This window comes from Mobula hypostoma, chromosome 24 (genome assembly GCF_963921235.1).
Source record: "Mobula hypostoma chromosome 24, sMobHyp1.1, whole genome shotgun sequence".
NCBI classification, from domain to species: Eukaryota; Metazoa; Chordata; class Chondrichthyes; order Myliobatiformes; family Myliobatidae; genus Mobula; species Mobula hypostoma.
Genome location: NC_086120.1, coordinates 20,595,701 through 20,614,347, shown reverse-complemented (window position 1 = coordinate 20,614,347; position 18,647 = coordinate 20,595,701). Strand labels below are relative to the sequence as shown.

The window sequence follows — 18,647 nt, the reverse complement described above, 5'->3', positions numbered from 1 at the left end:
TTAAAATTTGCTGTATTCATTCTCAAACACTGTAGCAGGCAGCATTCAACAACCTGTCAGTAAGCAATCCAAACTCAGAGAGTTTCAATCCATCAGTTCCTCTTGATTATATTGTATAGGCCACGCCATGGTTTTCCATGATTGACGTGAATGAGGTTATTTGCAGTTACTTCCTACCACAAGTTAATAAGTTAATCAAGTTAACAAAATGATCTTAAAAGAAAAATACATCCCAAACCCATTTCCTACTCTAGTGGCACGAGTTTGAGACAGCTCTTTACTACCTTATTGAGACAACATAAAAGTAGATTTTGTTTATTATTGTCAATTAGGAAATCACTTTTAATCGCGCAGCTGTTTCGCTATCAGAAATGGAGAAGAAAAAAGACGTAATAAAAGTAAAGATGCATTTGTGTTTAAAACTGACTGATTTACAGATGATGAAGTGCCAGAGTTAGCTTGTTTTGTGAAGTGGCACATTATTGTCTTCTCTGAGTCAGTGCGCTGAAGTAAAGTGAAACCCTCAGCCAAGGTCACTGCGGCTGCACCCACAGGGAGATGTTGCATGGAAGCCAAGATCACCGCCTAACATAAAGTTCAGACAACTGCAATGAATGGGTATTGGGAAAAGAAAGGTGCATCAGTGAGTCTGATCATTCCATAAATAATCAGCAGCTCCAATGACAGGCTTACACATTGTGCTCCATAAGTGACACAGGAAACAGAACAGCACAGGGAAAGGACATTCAGCCTTCAGTGGCTGTGCCAGCCCTGATCTAAACTAATCTTATTTGCCTACACATGGTCCATATCCTCCATCTCCTATCTGCTCACAGGCTATTAAATGCCTCTTAAATGTTGTTGTCACATCAGGATCTGCCACCTCCCTTGGCATCACATTCCAGGCACTTATCACTCTCTGTGTTTAAAAAAAAACAGCCTCACAGACCTCCTTTAAATATTCTCCCTTTCACCTTAAAGTTATGCCCTGCAGCATTTGATATGCCCACCCTTGGAAAAAGACTGACAATCTACACTATCTCTGCCTCTGATAATTTAATATACTTCCATCAGGTTGCCCATCCGGCTCTGCGCACTCCAGACGAAACAATCCAGGTTTGTCCAATCTCTCCTTATAACTAATACCGTCTGATCCAAGCAATATCCTTGCTGAACCTTTTCTACAGCATCCCCACAGCCTCTACAACCTTGTATTGACCAGAAATGCATGCGATGTTCTGAACATGGCCTAACCAAATTTTGACTAAAAGATACAAGAGACTGCAGATGTTGGAATCTGCTGCGATATTTTATATTTGTTGCTCCAGCTGATTTTGGCATTTATGTCACATATTTGTGTAGCCTGCTTTTGGGAGCTATGAACTTGCGACCCAGGGTCCCTCTATATATCAATTTTGGAAGGTTCCTGTCATTTATTTTATACTTCCCTCTTACGTTTGAGCTCTCAAAATGCAACACCTCACATTTGTCCAGATTAAACTCCACCTGCTATTTCTCTGTCCAGATTTCCAAATGATCTGCCTCTTGCCATTGCAATGGCATGGGTCCATGATGCCTGCCCTCCGCACAAATCTGTTCGGTGTACCACCTGTCAGTGGCGAAATTTCTCCCAATTTCCACAAATTCAGGTTTGCCGGGTGAAATATTGACTTGATTTCAAAGACCACCCCTAGAATACAGCACAATGTTTATATTTGGAGCAAGGCTGCAATGAGCTCTGAAACGGAGCGGTCCTGGCAAAGCCCAAACTGGGTGTCAGTCAGCTATTGGGGAACGAGCAGTGGTGACAACCATCCTTATGACTGACAGCAGACGGGAGAATATAGATCGCAGGATAAAGCAGTGGAAGTGTGACACACCTACGACTGTGTGGCTAAGCACAGCTCCAACACCATAATCAAGTTTGCTGATGACACCACCATCGTGGGCAGAATCGAAGGTGGCGATCAGTCAGCGTACAGGAGAGATATTGAAAATTTGGCTGAGTGGTGTCATAATAACAACCTCTCCCTCAATGTCAGCAAGACCAAAGAACCGATTGTAGACTTCAGGAGAGGGAAACCAGAGGTCCATGAGCCAGTAATCATCGGAGGATCAGAGGTGGAGACAGTCAGTAACTCTAAATTCCTCAGCGTTACTATTTCAGAGGGTCTGTCCTGGGTCCAGCACCTAAGTACAATCGTGAAGAAAGCATGGCAGTGCCTTCACTTCCTCAGTAGTCTGCGGAGATTCAGCAGGACATCTAGAACTTCGACAGACTTCTACAGATGTGTGGTGAAGAGTGTACTGACTGGCTACATCATGGCGTGGTATGGAAACACCAATGCCCTTGAACGGAAAAATCCTACAAAAGGTAGTGGTTACGGCCCAGTCCATCACGGGTAAAGCCCTCCCCACCATTGAGCACATCTACATGAAACGTTGTCGCAGGAAAGCAGCATTCAGGGTGCGAGCAGCTGATGCCAAGAAGACTGATAAGCTTGTTAGGAAAGCTGGTTCTGTTCTGGGGGTGGAACCGGATTCCTTAGTGGTTGTGTCTGAGGGGAGGACACTGCAGAAACTACGGAGCATTATGGACAATCCCTCTCACCCCCTGGATAAATAAAGTAACAGAATGATTCCTCTGAGGTGTACCATTGAACGCCACAGGAGATCCTTTCTCCCTGTGGCTATAAGATCTACAGCTCCTCCTCCTTAACTATATAAGTATATGGTTTCATTGCACGCCTGTATTTTGCTCTATTACTTTTTAATGCATATTTTGTATTTTGTTTCATATCTCAATGCTTACGTTTTGTATTTTAAAGTGTATATTTCCGACTGAACAACCTTGCAACAATAATTTCCTTTGGGCTAAATAAAGTTTTATCTTATCTTATCTTCATCATCAGAGATCCCCATCACCTAGGTCATACTCTCTTCTCGTGACTGCTATCAGGAGGAAGGTACAAGAGCCTCAGGGCTCACGCCACTAGGAACAAGAACAGTCACTACCCCTCAACCACCAGACTCTTGAATAAAAGGGGATAATTACATTCACTTGCCCCCATCATTGAGATGTTCCCACAAGCAATGATTGCACTTTAAGTATTTTTATCTCATTATCTCATGTTCTTGTTATTTATTGCTATTTATTCATTTTTACATTTGCACAGTTTGTTGTCTTCTGCACTCTGGTTGATCTTTCATTGATCCTATTATTGTTACTGTTCTATATATTTGCTGAGTATGCCCACAGGAAAATGAATCTCAGGGTTGTATATGGTCATATATTTGTACTTTGATAATAAAATTTACTTTGAACTTTGAACTACTCTTACTCTGCCGATCAATACAATTGCTGTTGATCTAGGCTTCAGCATCGTGAGCTACAGTAACTCATCCCTATAATCTTTCAGTGCTGTTAAGGCTAAAACAAAGTCTGTAACTGACTTGAATTTATTTAGCTACCACAGCCCTCTGGGACAGAGAATTCCACCCTGAGAGAAGAAATTTGTATTATAAATGCATAACCCTTTGAAAGGCTGGCACTGGATAAACTGTACGTGCTTTGCCTGTGAACAAGACGTGAGTAAAATTAGGCATCATTTAACTGCACCATTATGAGCCTCTTCCTCTTCAGCCGGTCTTCCCACAGTGCTGTCCTGTGCTACTGATCGCAATCAACATCTTCCTTGTTCTTTGCACTCTTCCTTCTGGCCAGACAGTGCTACAGGACCAGGGACATTATTGCCACATCGGTGACAGATTCCCATTCTTAATTTTACCAGCTGGACATCCTGTAACATTCGAGAAGTTGAACAGATTTTAAGGAATCAAAGGTTAGGGTAGGAAGGTGACCCCAAGATTGAAGATCAAAAATGGCCATACCGAATGCCGGCTTAGCCCTGAGGCACCAGTCTTTTGTCCTTAATTCCTTTCGACTCAGTTCCCCCACTCAGACTGTTTCTGCACTGGCAGCAAGGGTACTGGGCACAGGGTAAGTGCTGCCATTTAGCAATCAATATTACATATGACTTTCCAAGGCCCGCCGTGGCTGATGTGCACCTGGGGAAGAGAACACTTTAATTCCATTACAGATACGAGAAGTAATTGAATCATTACAGAAATGAAATGGAAAGTTGAGATAAGGGTCCAAGATCACAATCCAGCCAGGGGATTTCATCATTTGGAAGAGGTCAAGGAACGCCTGTCTGTCCTTCAGCTGTTTGCCAAGAACCACACCAAGCTGTCAAATACATTCTCATGGTGTGGTGATGCTGTGCAACTGAGACACTGATGTCAAGAGGAGAATTATTATCCTGTGGAGAGCTAATACTGCTTCAGCAATCACACCAAAGCTCCGCAGACTGCGTGCCTGTGTCAAACACTATTGATGGAGCCTTAAGCTCACAGGGTGACTGGAGTTGGGGTTCTGACAACAACATTGCCGGTAAAGGAAGTGCATATTTATCTCCTCATTGCGGTTAACAGAATGGGCGTGGGATTTCCAGCAACCCTGAACAAAAACGTTTCTGTCTCAGGAACTTAGAATGTCTCTTTTCACATAAAGCAATTTATGCAAATGCAGGCTCCGCACAGCAGGTGTATCTGTAACTAAAAAAAAGATATGACAAATTCAGGCAGCAAATTTTCATCATTATCAGTTTACTCAGCACAGCAGCAACACAAGATGAAAATAAAAATACACTGCAGATATTGGAAATCTGAAATAGAAACAAAAGAAAAATGCGGAAACACTCAGCAAGTCAGGCAGCAAATGCAGAAAGACAAACAATTAACACTTCCGGTCTGAGATACTGCATTGGAACGAGCAAAGAGATGAAGAAAGTTAGTTTTTAGTAGCTAGTGGACTAGGGTGTGGCTGAAACAACTAACTTGTGTTTTCTCTTTCTCAGTTCTGATGAAGGGTCTCGGACTGGCAATATTGACTCTGTGAGACCCGTCATAAATTGGGAAACCGATTCATTGCGCACCTCTGCTCCATCCACCAAAAGCGGAACTACCTGGTTGGCCAACATTTTAATTCCCATTCCCAGTCCACAGCCTCCTCTTGTGCCATGATGAGGCCACCCTCAGAGGGGAGAAACAACACCGTATACTCCGTCTCGGTAGCTTCCAACCTGATAGCATGAATATCGATTTTTCCTTCCGGTAAAAAAGGATTTCCCTCCCTTTCCCCTCTTGTTCTATTCCCCACTCTGGCCTCTTACTTCTTCTCACCTGCCTATCACCTCCCCCTAGTGCCCCTCCTCCTTCCCTTTCTCCTGTGGTCCACTCTCCTCTCCTATCAGATTCCTTCACCTCCAGCCCTTTACCTTTCCCACACACCTGGCTTTTCCTATCACCTTCCACCTGTCCTTCTTCCCCTCCCTGCACCATTTTATTCTGGCATCTTCCGCACAGTCTCAGCCCGAAACGTCAACTGTTCATTCATTTCCATGGATGCTGCTTAACCCGCTGTGTTTCTCCAGCATTTTGTGCGTGTCACTTTGGATTTCCAGCATCTGTAGAATTTCTAGTGTTTAACATTGACTCTGTTCCTCCCATACAGATGCAGCTTGACATGCTGAGTCTTTGCTGCATTTTGCTTTTAAACCAACGGCAACACCTACACTTGTACCAAAACCAGCACCAAAACAATGGCATTCACAACACTTGCAAAATCACCTGCACCAATTTCAATACCAGCACCCACAAAAACACCAACACCAACTCCAATGCCAACACATACAAAAACCAGATTAACACCAGCAGAAACGGCAATGTATCAGCCTCCACACCATGAGCAATGCCAACATAATCAACAGCATCAACCCATCACCAACATCAACCCCAGAACAACCATTAATGTCAGCACCAACTCAGCTCAAGATCAAAAACGCGGGGAAAGTTGTATTTAACCAGTCCAGCACAGATCTAAAAGGATGCATTAACATCTCCACCAACACCTATACCTGCACAATAATATCTGGGAGCTACCTGTCCCTGTTGATAATGGGGAACAGGTGGGTCCAATATATATTAATTTCTAGAAGGCATTTGATAAGGAATCACATTAAAGCTTTCTACATAAACTAAGAGTGCATGATATTGGGTATGTCATATTAGCAAGAATAGTGGAGTGTTGGTTAACAGAAAACAGAGTCAGATGAAAGGGTTATTTCTGGGATGGCAACCTGTAACAGAAGGAGTGCTTGTAACTAGAAAGAAAACAGCAGCTTTACCAATATTAACACTTGCACTAGTGCCAGCATCTTCACCAGAAACAATACCTGTACCAGCCACATACCCTCACAAGCACTAACACCTTCATCAGTAACAACACCTTCACCAGTGCCAGCACCATCACCAAAAGAGCAGTCAATAAGTTGGCAAATAGAATATAATGGGGAACAATCTGTGATTATTCTCTGAGAAAGAACAAATGAAAGAGAAAATTATTATTTAAAGCAAGTACAAAATGTTATGGTACAAAGGGATTTGGAGGTCTAGGTACATGAATACAGAATATTAGCATGCAGGTTCAGCAAGTAACTAGGGAGGCTAATGAAATCATTGCCAGTGCCAACAAAGATACCAGCTTCTGCACCAACAAAAGCCCCAACACCAATGCTAACACACAAACGAGCAGCAGTGCCAACACTAATACCAACTGCATCCACATCAACACCAGCACCAAATACAAAACCAACAATATCACCAACATCAGAAGTGGCACAGGTAGTCACAAGAAAACAACATAAGCAACAGCCCAATATACACTGCTACACAAAACCATGGAAATATAGGGAAGTCAGACAGCAGCCACAATTCCTCCTCATTATTAGATTTACTGGTTTTTCCATCAGCCCTTTAAAGGGCCCGATTGAGTTCCCTCACCTTGTAGCCATTCTGTAGGAATGTCGCAGCATAATCATTTTATTTTCTCATGGAGACTCTTTGGATCCAAGATGGTTTTTGGCGGTATATCAAAGTAGACAGAAATGCTCTGTGTTGGGAGGCGTGATGGTGGCTGCTATTGTTGAGGTACAAGTCAGTGTGAGTGGGGTTCTGACGGATACCATGCACAAGACTACCGTCCCATTTCCGTCGTATTAGAATGTCCAGGAACGGGAGGCAACCATTCATCTTCTAGATCCTTTTTCACCTTCTATCACTTGAGAATTTTTTCAGTGAATACCTGGGCATTTTTCCACAGTGCTGGGTGAATGCCAGTGTTATAATTATATTAAATAATTATTTTATTAAAATGGAAAGATGTTTCTGCTCCCACTTTGATATAATGGTTTTCCCAGGTGACGTTATGTCTTAGTTTGGAGAAAATCAGAAGTCGAACTTTTGATCCTTGATTTGACTTTGAGAAAAGGTGGGGCTCTTTTGCCTGCTACTATCATTTGATCTGAGTTAATTAAGATGGTCCCCTTCTGATCCTTGGGGTAAATGGATTTGGTTGGCGGATTGACGTCTTTCTTTTATGGAAGCTTGTATGGTGTATAGCTCCAGGTTTGTGCTCCAAATGTTGTGTTTTTTTTTTCGTTTTTTTTTGTTAGGGTTTTTTTTTGTTTTAGTTAGTAGGGATTCTTTTTCCTTCTTTCTTTTTTCCAAAAAAAATAGCTTTAACATTTTGTTTTTTATTATTATTATTGATATATTGTTTAACTTGGTTGATAGTTTATCTCTTATTGTACATATTGATATGTTGACTTTATTACTTCAATGTATTATTTTTTGTTGCTGATTTTCAATAATAATTAATCAAAAGATTTAAAAGAGAAAAAAAATAAAATAGTTATACTGAAAAAGCTCATCTCTGTAACAGTAAATTCTGGAACACGGGCTCACTTGCTGTCTTGTTTCATGCACAGCTTTCATCAGTTGTTTTGATATAACATGGACCAAACTGTCCAAAGATGGTACGATAGTGGAGTTCCCAGGAGGAAGCTGAGGTGCTGCATCAGCTTCAGACTTCTGACTAAACATAGTTGTGAACATTGAGGGACTCACGTGCTGGGCACACCCACCTTTGAGGACGGGAATGTTCTTGGAACCTGTTTCATACTCCTTCACGACAAGATGCAGCAGGACTGCAGAGATTTGACCTGATGTATTAGTTGTGTTACTTAACTCTGACTAATACATGCTGTTTAGCATGATGTAATCCTGTAGTCCAACAGCGTTTGCTGAGTATGGCTGGCAAGTCCTTAGGCACTCCTCGTTGAACCAGGTTGATTCCCTAGCTTGACAGAAATGTTACAGTGAGATCTGATAGAGGTTTACAAAATTATGAGGGGTATATATAGACAGAGTAAATGCAAGTAGACTCTTTCTACTTAGATTAGGAGAGATAAACACGAGAGGACATGGCTTTAGGGTGAAAAGGAAAAGATTTAGGGGGAACTTCTTCACTCAGAGAGTGGTGGGAGTGTGGAATGAGCTGCCATCTGACGTGATAAATGTGGGCTCACTCTTAAGTTTTAAGAACAAATTGGATAGATACATGGATAGGAGAGGTCTGGAGGGTTATGGACTGGGTGCGGGTCAATGGGACTAGTGGAATAATGTTTCAGCACAGACTAGAAGGGCTGAATGGCCTGTTTTCTGTGCTGTTGTGTTCTATGGTTCTATCTGTATGCCTGACCATGACCTTACAGTTTGCACTGATGTACATTTCGGCTGACGTTCTACAGTATCTCTGTTACGAGCTGCCAGAGTTCTTTTGCACATTGGTTGTTTGTCAGTCTTTATTTGTGCATAGTTTTCATAAATTCCATTGCATTTCTTTATTTTCCAGTAAATGCCTGCAAGCAAATGAATCTCTAAGCAGTCCATAGTAACTTATAGGTAGATTGATTACAAATTTACTTTGACTTTGACCTTGACACCTAGCTCCTGGTGACATGCTGCATAATGGAGCATGTCTTAGATATGAACACAGGACTTTGTTCTCCACAAGACTGTGTGATGATCACTTCTATGAATGCTTTCATGCGATGATCTTATCAGAGATTCAAACGCCCAGTGATATCCTTGAACATTGAAGAGCTCCTCTCAAGGACAAAATTGAATGGAAACTAGACTGTGATCAAATCCTTGGAGAAGGGCTTAAGAATACTAGTCATTTGAAAATGAGGAGTCGCTGAAATCAGAGTTAAGGAAATGGAGGAGGGAGAATGCCTTAGTTTGGAATGCAGAAAAGAGTTTTGCAGAGTGGTGCCCCAGAACTGTGAACAAGATGTGGAAGGTCTGGCTCAGGGTGGAGTTTGTGTTAAGTTTGGTGAGCTTAGTTGATAATTATCCTCAACATCTTAGCTTAGCTGCTGGTCACTCCCTGCAGAAAGTATATGTGAATGAGGTGATATGCCATCGTGTTCAGTGTGATGTCTCTGTGAGGTAGATGGAGAGCTGGAGGGCTCATATTGAAAGTATTCACACGCACTGCCGTGGAAACAGGTCAAGCTCAGTCCCAAGGGTCTGCCTAAAAAGAAGATGCCTTTGAAGTTAAATATTCTTCCTCATGCAGAAAGGCAAATGCTGAGGGCAACATGGCAGCGTAGCAGATCAGCAATTGCTTTGCAGAGCCTGTAATTACCGATCGGGGTTCGATTCCCGCCACTATCTATAAGGAGCATATACCTTCTCCCCGTGACCGCGTGGGTTTCCACCAGGTGCTCCGGTTTCCTCCCACATTCCAAAGACATACGGTTAGGGTTAGTGAGTTGTGGGCGTGCTATGTTTGGTGCCAGAAGTCTCGTGATCCTTGCAGGCTGCCCAGCACAGTCATTGTTGATTTGATTTCACCTAATTGACACATTTCACTATATGTTTTGATGTTTCAATATACATGTGACAAACAAAGCTAATCTTTAAAAAAAGCCACAAAGTAATTTGGAGGCTAGAATAATTATTTTCAGACCAACGCATTTAAATTCATAAATTATTGTGATGGCCAGCATTAAAAGGAGCTAGCTATGAGGAAAGCACAACTCAAATGGCTGCAATTTGAGAGTTTGGGAAATGGGCCTGTCCCATTTTGGTCTAAGTAGAGAATACTTCTGTTTCAGTTTTAAAATAGGTTTGGTTTTGTTTTCCAGTGGATGGATTTCACTCGTATGTATATAAACTGAAGGCAAGTTGCTAAATAAATCAATCAAAGGATGCTCTGGAAAATCCTGGCAGTTCTGGACAATGTTTCTCACCCTCTACATGCCACCTTGGCTGAACAGAGGAGCACTTTCAGTAATAGACTAAGACATCTGCGCTGCTGTAAAGAGGGCTGTATGAGGTCATTCTTACCCACAGCCATCAGGCTCTATAATGAGTCAACCTACTGCCGGGGAAGTGATCTTGTAATCTTTGACTTGTAATTTTTGTACACCTTATTTTTAAGGTAACTTATTTTTATTCTTTTTTACTTCTCGTCTAATAGTTGTATATCTGTGCACTTGCAATGCTACTGTGACAGTGATTTCCTTTGGAATCAATAAAGCATCTATCCATCGAAATAAATGACCATACAATTTTCATCCAGTTCCTTTGATGCTGACCATTTCTTAAGTTTTGTTACTGTAAGCTCCTCAAATACTTTGCCACATTCACAAGTGGAATTCCAATTTACCTTCTTGAAACCAAGTTTTTAACTTGCCTTTAACGGCCCCATCTCCTTGGGATGATTCCCCCTAATTGCCACTGAATCTAGAGAACACGAGCCCAGTGCTCCTTTACTCCATTTTAAAATCTTTTCATTTACCAAGCTTTAGAGTAATTCAGCACTCGAACAGGTTCTCTGGCTGAGCGTAACCATGGCAACCATCACGCCCATTTTCACTGATCCTACGCTAATCACACTTTATTTTCCACACGCTCCCATCTGCCTCTAGATTCACACCTGAATACTGGGGCTAATTTACAGAGGCTAAGAGTCCACCGATTTGCATTCCTTCTGGGATTTAAGAGGAAATTGGAGTTCTAAGGACAATCTACACGGCCACAGGGAGAATATGCAAACTCCACACACACACGGACAGCGTTGGAGGATCGAACACAGGTCACTTGAGCACTGGAGCTATGAGGCAGCAGCTTCACCGCTACATCACTATGCAGCCCCTATTATTTTTGTTTTCCTCTTAATCCTCTGAAAACTGCTGAACTCCTCAATTTGGAGTGGCCAGTAAATTTCATTAACCTTCTTCTAATCCCTAAGTCATCACCATTAACCCATATGAAAACAAATTGTACTTATAAGGCATCATTACCATAGCAGAACTGCCCATTCCTAAAGAGTTTCATCGATCGGAATTTGACACCAAGCCACAGAAGGTGATATCGGGAGTGGTAACCAAAGCTTTATCAATTCGGAAGGAAAAGTAAAGGAGCAGAAAAGTTCAGGAAAAAATGCAGAGAGTCAGGGCCGCTGAAAATACAGCAAAACTGATGGCGCAATTAAAATCTGCAATGCACAAGATGCCAAAATTTGAGGAGCGAGGATATCTCAAAGGCCTGTCAGGTTGGAGGACGCTACAGTAAATAAGGACCAGCAGCAGAATCTCTTGTGTCTCCGATTACGGCTACTTTTGCACACTATGTCATTTCATTCCAGTACATCACAATTGTACCTGTCACTTGCTGGCCCATCAATGCCTCCTCAGTCTATTTTAAAGTAACATTTATCACGAAGTTTCACCCATTTTGGAATTGGAAGTAAATTTCAATGCTGTTCCCTCATATCTTAACTCACCAGCATATACGCATCAGTTAGCCAAAATCAAAGCATCGAAGATCCCCACCCATGTGACTTTTCATATCTTTCCAATTACTTTTTAATCTTATCCTCTGTGTTCTGCATTGCAAACATTTCGCTATTAATATGGTCATATACCTTGCACCTGGAAGTTTTACGTGCGCACTCAGTCAGCAGCTGGCTTCCGAACAAGAGCACTGGTTCGAAACCCTCATCTGCCGAATGAAGTTGCGCCGTGTTTCCCATTAAAATCAGACTGGTCTTTTAGACTGTATAATGACTTTGCTTTGCCAACTGCAAGGCAGCTTTGGTGAAGTGCCAACCCTCTCACCAAATACTGCATAATTGGAGACAAGAGGCAACTAGCAAAACAAAAAGAAAATCTTCATGCTCTCCAAAACAGAAAGTGCTAGATTTTGTTTGGAACAGCGGCGTATGTACGTTACTCACTTGTAATTGGTTGCAAATCTACCCACTTATCTCACGTTTCGGTCTGTACAAGATTTGGGTACTTGCCTGCGGAGTGTAGGTACCACCACAACTTGCTGAGATAGACCGCACGCTCCCCAGCTCCACGAGCTTCTGGCTGCAACACCACAAGCAGGACTTGACAGGAAAATGAAGCCTTGTGGAAGATGGTATAAATAACAGAGAGAGGGGAATGAGTTCAAAACTGGTCTAATCCTACAAAGCACTCAATTGATTCTAACCCTGATAAAGGATTTGAAAACATATTGCAATATTCATTCCATGCTGCCTAATTGATAGAAGTATTTTGTATTACGCAGTATTTCTAATTGCAAGCAGAGTTAGCACAAAGGCAAATACTTTCTTCTCCACTTATCTCAACTGACATTAGAGTTAACAATCCCATGCACCAAACCTGGAGATTAAATCACTGCTCAATGTGTTGATGCAACAGATGGCATTTGAAGGCTGGCTTTTGTAATTGGTTTTACTGGACCAAGCCATGTATTTAAGCGTCACTGTCCACTCCCACTGCAATGGAAGTCCAGGATCTTCAATCACTCCAAGATGTTTAAATCTCAGAGCACCAAGTAGCAGGATAACCTCAGCCAGCAGTCCTAGGGACAGTATGTGCTGTGCTGATCTCAACAGACCCGTCAGCTTTAAAATGATATTAAATATCGGCATTTTCCCATATGATGAATAAGCTCTACAACTACCATCTGAAGTCAAAGGAAGGGGAACAAATCATTTCACTAAGTATTAATAATGTAAGGGACATCATGATATTCTGGTCCACAAGCCAAGTATCTTTCAGATTCAGTTTGTCAACATTCCATGTTTTTAAGAAACCCAAAATGCTATTACTCAACATTTTTACTGTTTAATAAAAAAAAAGGAAACGTGGAAAACACTCAGCAGGCTTGGCAGCATCTCTGGAAAGAGAAACAGAGTTAACATTTCAGGTCTGAGAGAGTTTCTCATTCCACAGAAAATCTTCCAGCTCTAAATAATTTTATTTCAGATTTCCAGCATCTGCAAGTTTGTTTTCATTTTTTGGGGGGTACTTTTTAGGTTAATTATTATAATTATTTGGCCATGAAGAGCCACCACTTTCTCAGTTGAGCTCCACAGAAACACACCGGTGGATAGAAATCAGAAGCAAGAATCCTTCCATCAAGTCATTCCCGAGTGCTCTGCTAGGAATTAGCTAACTCAAGATCTACTGGGGGTAGACTTAGTCCCCATCAAAGGGTACCCCTGACAAAGCTGTCATTCGACAGGTTTGAGTTTGGAGAATCCGTGAGTTAGACCCAAGCGACCTGGCTTTTCATGTACAAAATCCCACCATGATGCTCAACTCCTCAGCCCACTTGCTTATATCAACCAAGTTCAAATTCAAGCTGTAACAGCGAGGTCAAGGGTTAAACAACACTATTCCAATCAGACCATCCACTCATGGAGGAAAGGAACAATAGCTGGCCATGCAGAAATGTGTGTTATAGCAACGCATCACGGCAACCAAATGGCTTCTCGATGTGGGAGGAAATATACTTACAAAAATACCAATTGCCAACCTAGACATCGGTCTCTTCTAAATTTGTAGATGTTTACTCCCACCCTGTGACCAGCCTCGCTGGCCCACATCGCCTGCCACTGTCTTTAGACATTTTCTGCTTATTGATAAAGAGGTTAATTCCAGTTACAAAGGCAGATTCAACGCAATGAGTTAATGGGTTCTAGCTAACAACACAGGACTTTGTTTCAGATTTAAAATGAGCATGAAACAGCTAAGAGGTTAGCATTCGTTGACCGCAAATCAACGCACCTGAGATCTTGAGCCAAGCTGATACTGCCTGAGTTCCTGGTCACAAAGCAAGCACACATTCCGTTCACAGAAGTATTTTTAATCACCAAACATCATTCTGACGCCACTTATTTCCCCGGATTCATTCAGAACGATATTAGGGTTAAATTTCCCCCACACTTTTCACGTAAAAGCACTTCAGAAAATTAGGAAATTGCACGCCCAAATTAAAATTATAAAAACCTATGAACTGGAAGTATCCAGGTTGAAGCTTTCTACACTTAAAGCCAATGAAGAAAGATAACATGATAATAGACCGGGGAGTATTATTCCCTAAACCCACCTGGTTTTAACGCAGCCGTTATTCCTTCAGTGGCAGTGAGCAAAGTCTTGCCCAGTCAGTACTGTGGCACACAGTATGGGTAAAAAGGTCTGATAAATTCAGGCGTAGTGTTAAAAAAACACACACACACACTCACCAGACACCCGACAGTGATGAGAAAGCAGTAATCCTGGGCATCAGACCACAATGATCACCCACTCAGACTTCAGACTGACCACTTATGATACCAATTATATCCCTGAGTGACATTCCCCATTCTCCCCCCGGCATCCTCTGGTCTATTAGTTTAATAACTGTATTCACTCAGCTACCAGCCCCAGCAAAGATCTGTGGCAGTTCCCTGGTAGGGAAGCAGGTTACTATTAGAAAACCTACTCAGTTCCCATCTGAACCCAACCCCACAGTGATGTTGTACAAAGGCAAGGTGATTGGAGACTGTCACCGTTCTCGCAAAGGTTTAAAGTATAAGATAACGTGGACTGTTTTTTCCTGAACTGGAAAATAATCCGCATAAAGGAAGTTAGATATGAAAATCTCACCTTAATCGTCTTTATACTTCGCCACTAAGTTTGATGAGAAGAGAAATCCAGGAATCGCCAGATGGCAACAGTGTGGGGAGAAGACACCGCCTACCAACAGCCTGAGCGAATACAGCTCCAGCCAGTTCTAGATATATATATATATATATATATATATATATATATATGAAAAAAACAGGCGATTACATCCACGCTCCAGTCCCGCCGGATCCCGAGGCTGTTGGTTTTAACCCAGTCATTGCATGGGATTCCGGCGGCTTTTTCCTGGTAGTTCCATGCTGGGAACTGTTGATTCCCGCGGCTCCGGCTCAGACTCTGTGCTTTCACACACGGAGATCCGCAAAGCGTTGGCAGCCCCGGCAGCCGGAGCAGCAGCGCCCGCACATCCAAGCAAACTCTACAGGTTCTGTGTCCGGCTCTGCTTCTAGTCACAGTCAGCCCGCGCCGGCCTCTTTGTGCCTTTCAGACCACGTCCCGGTTCCACTCTATTCGGACCAAATTCGACCACCGTGCCTGGAAAGCGGGCGGACCATGACAGCGAAAGAGGGAGCACTGAGCGATGGCTGGCGAGCCGACCAACATGTCAGTTTTTACATCACAAATGTCTCGATGCTGTGGATCGAAAAACAGAAAATTCACTTGCACCCTTCGGTTACATTTTCACACGACGGATAGCTAAGAACAGTGAAGTTATTTATCGAAAAAAAAATAGCGTTCGAAGGATTATTTGTGAATAGTTTATTACTCATTGAAGGATTACATCAGTTTCTTTTCGCCACACAGTTAGGTAAAGTGCTAAAATGCATTGAAAGTCATTGATTATTAAGCAATTATCTGACCAGCAAACACTATCCACAATCTGTTAGTTACTCTCGCTTTAAAATAGTCAGCAGGTCAGTCAGCAGCTGTAGAGGAAAAGTAATGTTCAAACTTCACATCCATAATGTTTCATCAAGTCAAGTTTACTGTCATTTAACTATGCACATGTATATAACGTATATAACCATATAGAAAAGTATATAGAAACGAGATAACGTTTCTCCGAACACAGTAGTGCTCATAACACACGACAACTTATGAAGGTAAGAATAAAATCTACAGATGAATCACACATAAGTAACAAACTGAAGTGCATAAATTAAACACTGTAAGGTACGGAACAGGTTAACCAGTGACACTTCGAATGTGATGCGGCAGGGAGTTCAGAAGCCTGGTAGCCTGGGGAAAGACACTGTTCCCCACCCTGACCGTTCTTGTCTTTATGCATCCGAGTCTCCAGCCTGATGGCACAAAGTCAAAAAGCCTGCTGGATGGATGGGTGGAATCTTTGATAATGTTCATCTTTTCTCTGATGTTTTAGAGAAATGTGTGAATGACATTCGTGAATGGAAACCAAGTACAATCTCAAGTTTTGTGCCTTGAGATTTCTTCAGATCTGACCTGCACACTAACAGGGATGGATGGTTAACATTTACAACGTGATAATACTGCCACTTCATACCACCAGCCATTACATCAGCCGGCTGCCCACAGTTTACAGAAAGGTGGCAGGGGCTTCCCAGCAGCTCTTCGATTTTCACCAGATTTGGGAGGTGGAGGCATCACTGTGTCTTACCTTCCTGCACCTCAAAGAAACTGAAGAATTAATCAGCTTCTTGAGCCACTCAAGTGAATCATGTTTGATCAATACCATTTCCTCAACATTGCTCTAGATTCATTGATGCTACTGATGAGCTCAACAGTAATTTGTGTACCCAGAATACTGCTCCACCCTTTCCATAGATCAATGATGTTTTGTGTTGAAATGTTGCACTGGGTCCATTTTACTTCTCCCGATTCCAGCATCAGTAGTCCCCGGTGTATCCATGGTGATTGCCAAAGCCCACGTTCTTCTATGCAGAGTCTGGCATTTTTCCCAGTGCAGTTCTTGCTTGAGAAACAACTGTCATCTTATCTTAAGCATTGTGATACATTGGGGAAATGGGGCTCATAATGTTGCAACGGATCAACAACAGAAATGCACACATTCCTGTAGCAGCTTTCAACTACCTATCAATACATTCCAAAATTTTTAGAGAGACCAGGAAGAACTTTTGAAGCGTAGTCACAATTGCCTTCTTCTTTTTCATCAGCAGCCCCTTTGCATCAAAGGCGTCTTTTTTCCAAATCTGTGTTTCCGGAGTCTGGTGCTGGGAATGCAAGCAATGTGGTTTGCCCGTCAGAGTTGAAGGAGTGTCAATAGAGCCTCAGAGCTAAGGATATTGGTCTGGGAGAGGACGCTGATCATAGCTTATGTATCCTGCCTGTGAATCTGAAGGATGTTGTCGAGATAGCATCAGTGGAATCTCAGCAATGTTTGAGGTGCCTTCCATAGGTAGTCAATGTCTCAGAAGTGTATAGGGCGGAAGAGATCACTACTGCTCACTAGACCACAAGCTTTATCCTGCATTTGAGATCTTCAAAGATCCTTTTTCCACAGACTCTGCATGTGCATTGCTGGTGGTAGTGCATTTCGACGTCAATCTCTACCTTGACTGAGAAGCAGCCCTTCAGTGCGGTCCATGTTCTCCAGGGTCTACTCATGGATTTTGATTGGATGGAGTTGTACATAGGAGGCAGCTTGGGAAATGACTTCTGTTTTGTGGATGTCCAATGAGGCTCATCAAACAAACAGTATCTTGGATCTCCACCACTAATGTGCTCTTATGCAAGTGTACTCTGCATTCTGAAGTTCAAGTATTAAGACTGGGTGACCTCAATTCTAGAGTGGAGGCAACATTGTAATAAGCCACTGTGGTAATGCAGGAAAATCAGCAGCCAACTGGGACATAGCAAGTGTCCATGCACAGTAAGTTAATAATAGCTAAGTGATTGATTTTAGTCGTACTGACTAAAGGATAAATATTGGCCATAATACCTACACTTTAAGGTGCCACATTGTCAGACAGAGCAAACAGGGTGTCAGTTAGTTGGAAGAAACATTTCAGACAGTGCAACATTCCCACAGCACCACACTGGAGTGTAACCTAGGTTAAATACAAGTAGATCAGCCCAGGTAGATATGTAATCAGTCATTTTTGAACCCAACCATCATCCTGTTCTCTTAATCCTAAATTATAAATGTAAGGTCTGTACCTGCTTGGAAAATACAACATTCCTGACCCAAATCAATAGAGAAAGATTGAATTATGGGCCAGACTTATTGTACGGTACTCATCAGATCACAATCTTTTGGACTGATTGAATATTGCACAATGCAAGGCAACATGAATGCACATTATTAAAAATAAGTCAAGATCAGACAATAGATCTTGACAATATTATATGACTGGTGACGCTCAAAGTGGCATATAACAGTATAAATAGAAGCAGTATTCAATTTCTGCAGGGATTTCCTGCTCTCTGACTTTTACTTTCACACAATATTAGCACAAACCCTCTGGAAACGGGATGCTTGACAGGAACAAAAATAAGCTTTAGTTGTGCAGAAACTTTAAAATGATAAAATGCTGCGAAATGCTTCACAGGAACATTTTCAATCAAATACTGCCAAACTTTTATTAGTTTAGGTAACCAAAACAAGATGAATAGTGCAAGGTGTGTAGGAGACATTGGACTGTTATAGGTTTAAAAAGATACATTTGGCTAGATAACATCAGTTGGAGAGTTAAATAAATATTTACCACAAAAAGAAGCCATTTGTCCTATTAATTCTACAATGATGCTTTC

The 18,647-nt window shown here is 42.0% G+C and overlaps 1 protein-coding gene and 1 long non-coding RNA gene across 6 annotated transcripts in view; one reads left to right on the top strand and one right to left on the bottom strand.

Moving 5' to 3' along the window:
* LOC134337357 (cortexin-1-like) overlaps positions 1-15,530 on the bottom strand; it is a 34,738-nt gene extending 19,208 nt beyond the window's left edge. The window contains exons 1-2 of one of the 5 annotated variants that reach the window (XM_063032284.1): positions 14,919-15,530; positions 12,278-12,386 (exon numbers count right to left, since the gene is read on the bottom strand). The gene's annotated coding sequence lies outside the window, so the exon portion shown is untranslated. Of the gene's footprint in view, positions 1-12,277; positions 12,387-12,644; positions 12,663-13,787; positions 13,857-14,379; positions 14,480-14,515; positions 14,706-14,918 lie in introns of those variants that run through there. The other 4 variants (XM_063032285.1, XM_063032286.1, XM_063032287.1 and 1 more) reach the window with 4 other exon arrangements.
* Positions 1-18,647, top strand: part of LOC134337359 (uncharacterized) — a 70,778-nt gene that overhangs the window by 4,276 nt on the left and 47,855 nt on the right. The gene's annotated exons all lie outside the window — the stretch shown is intronic.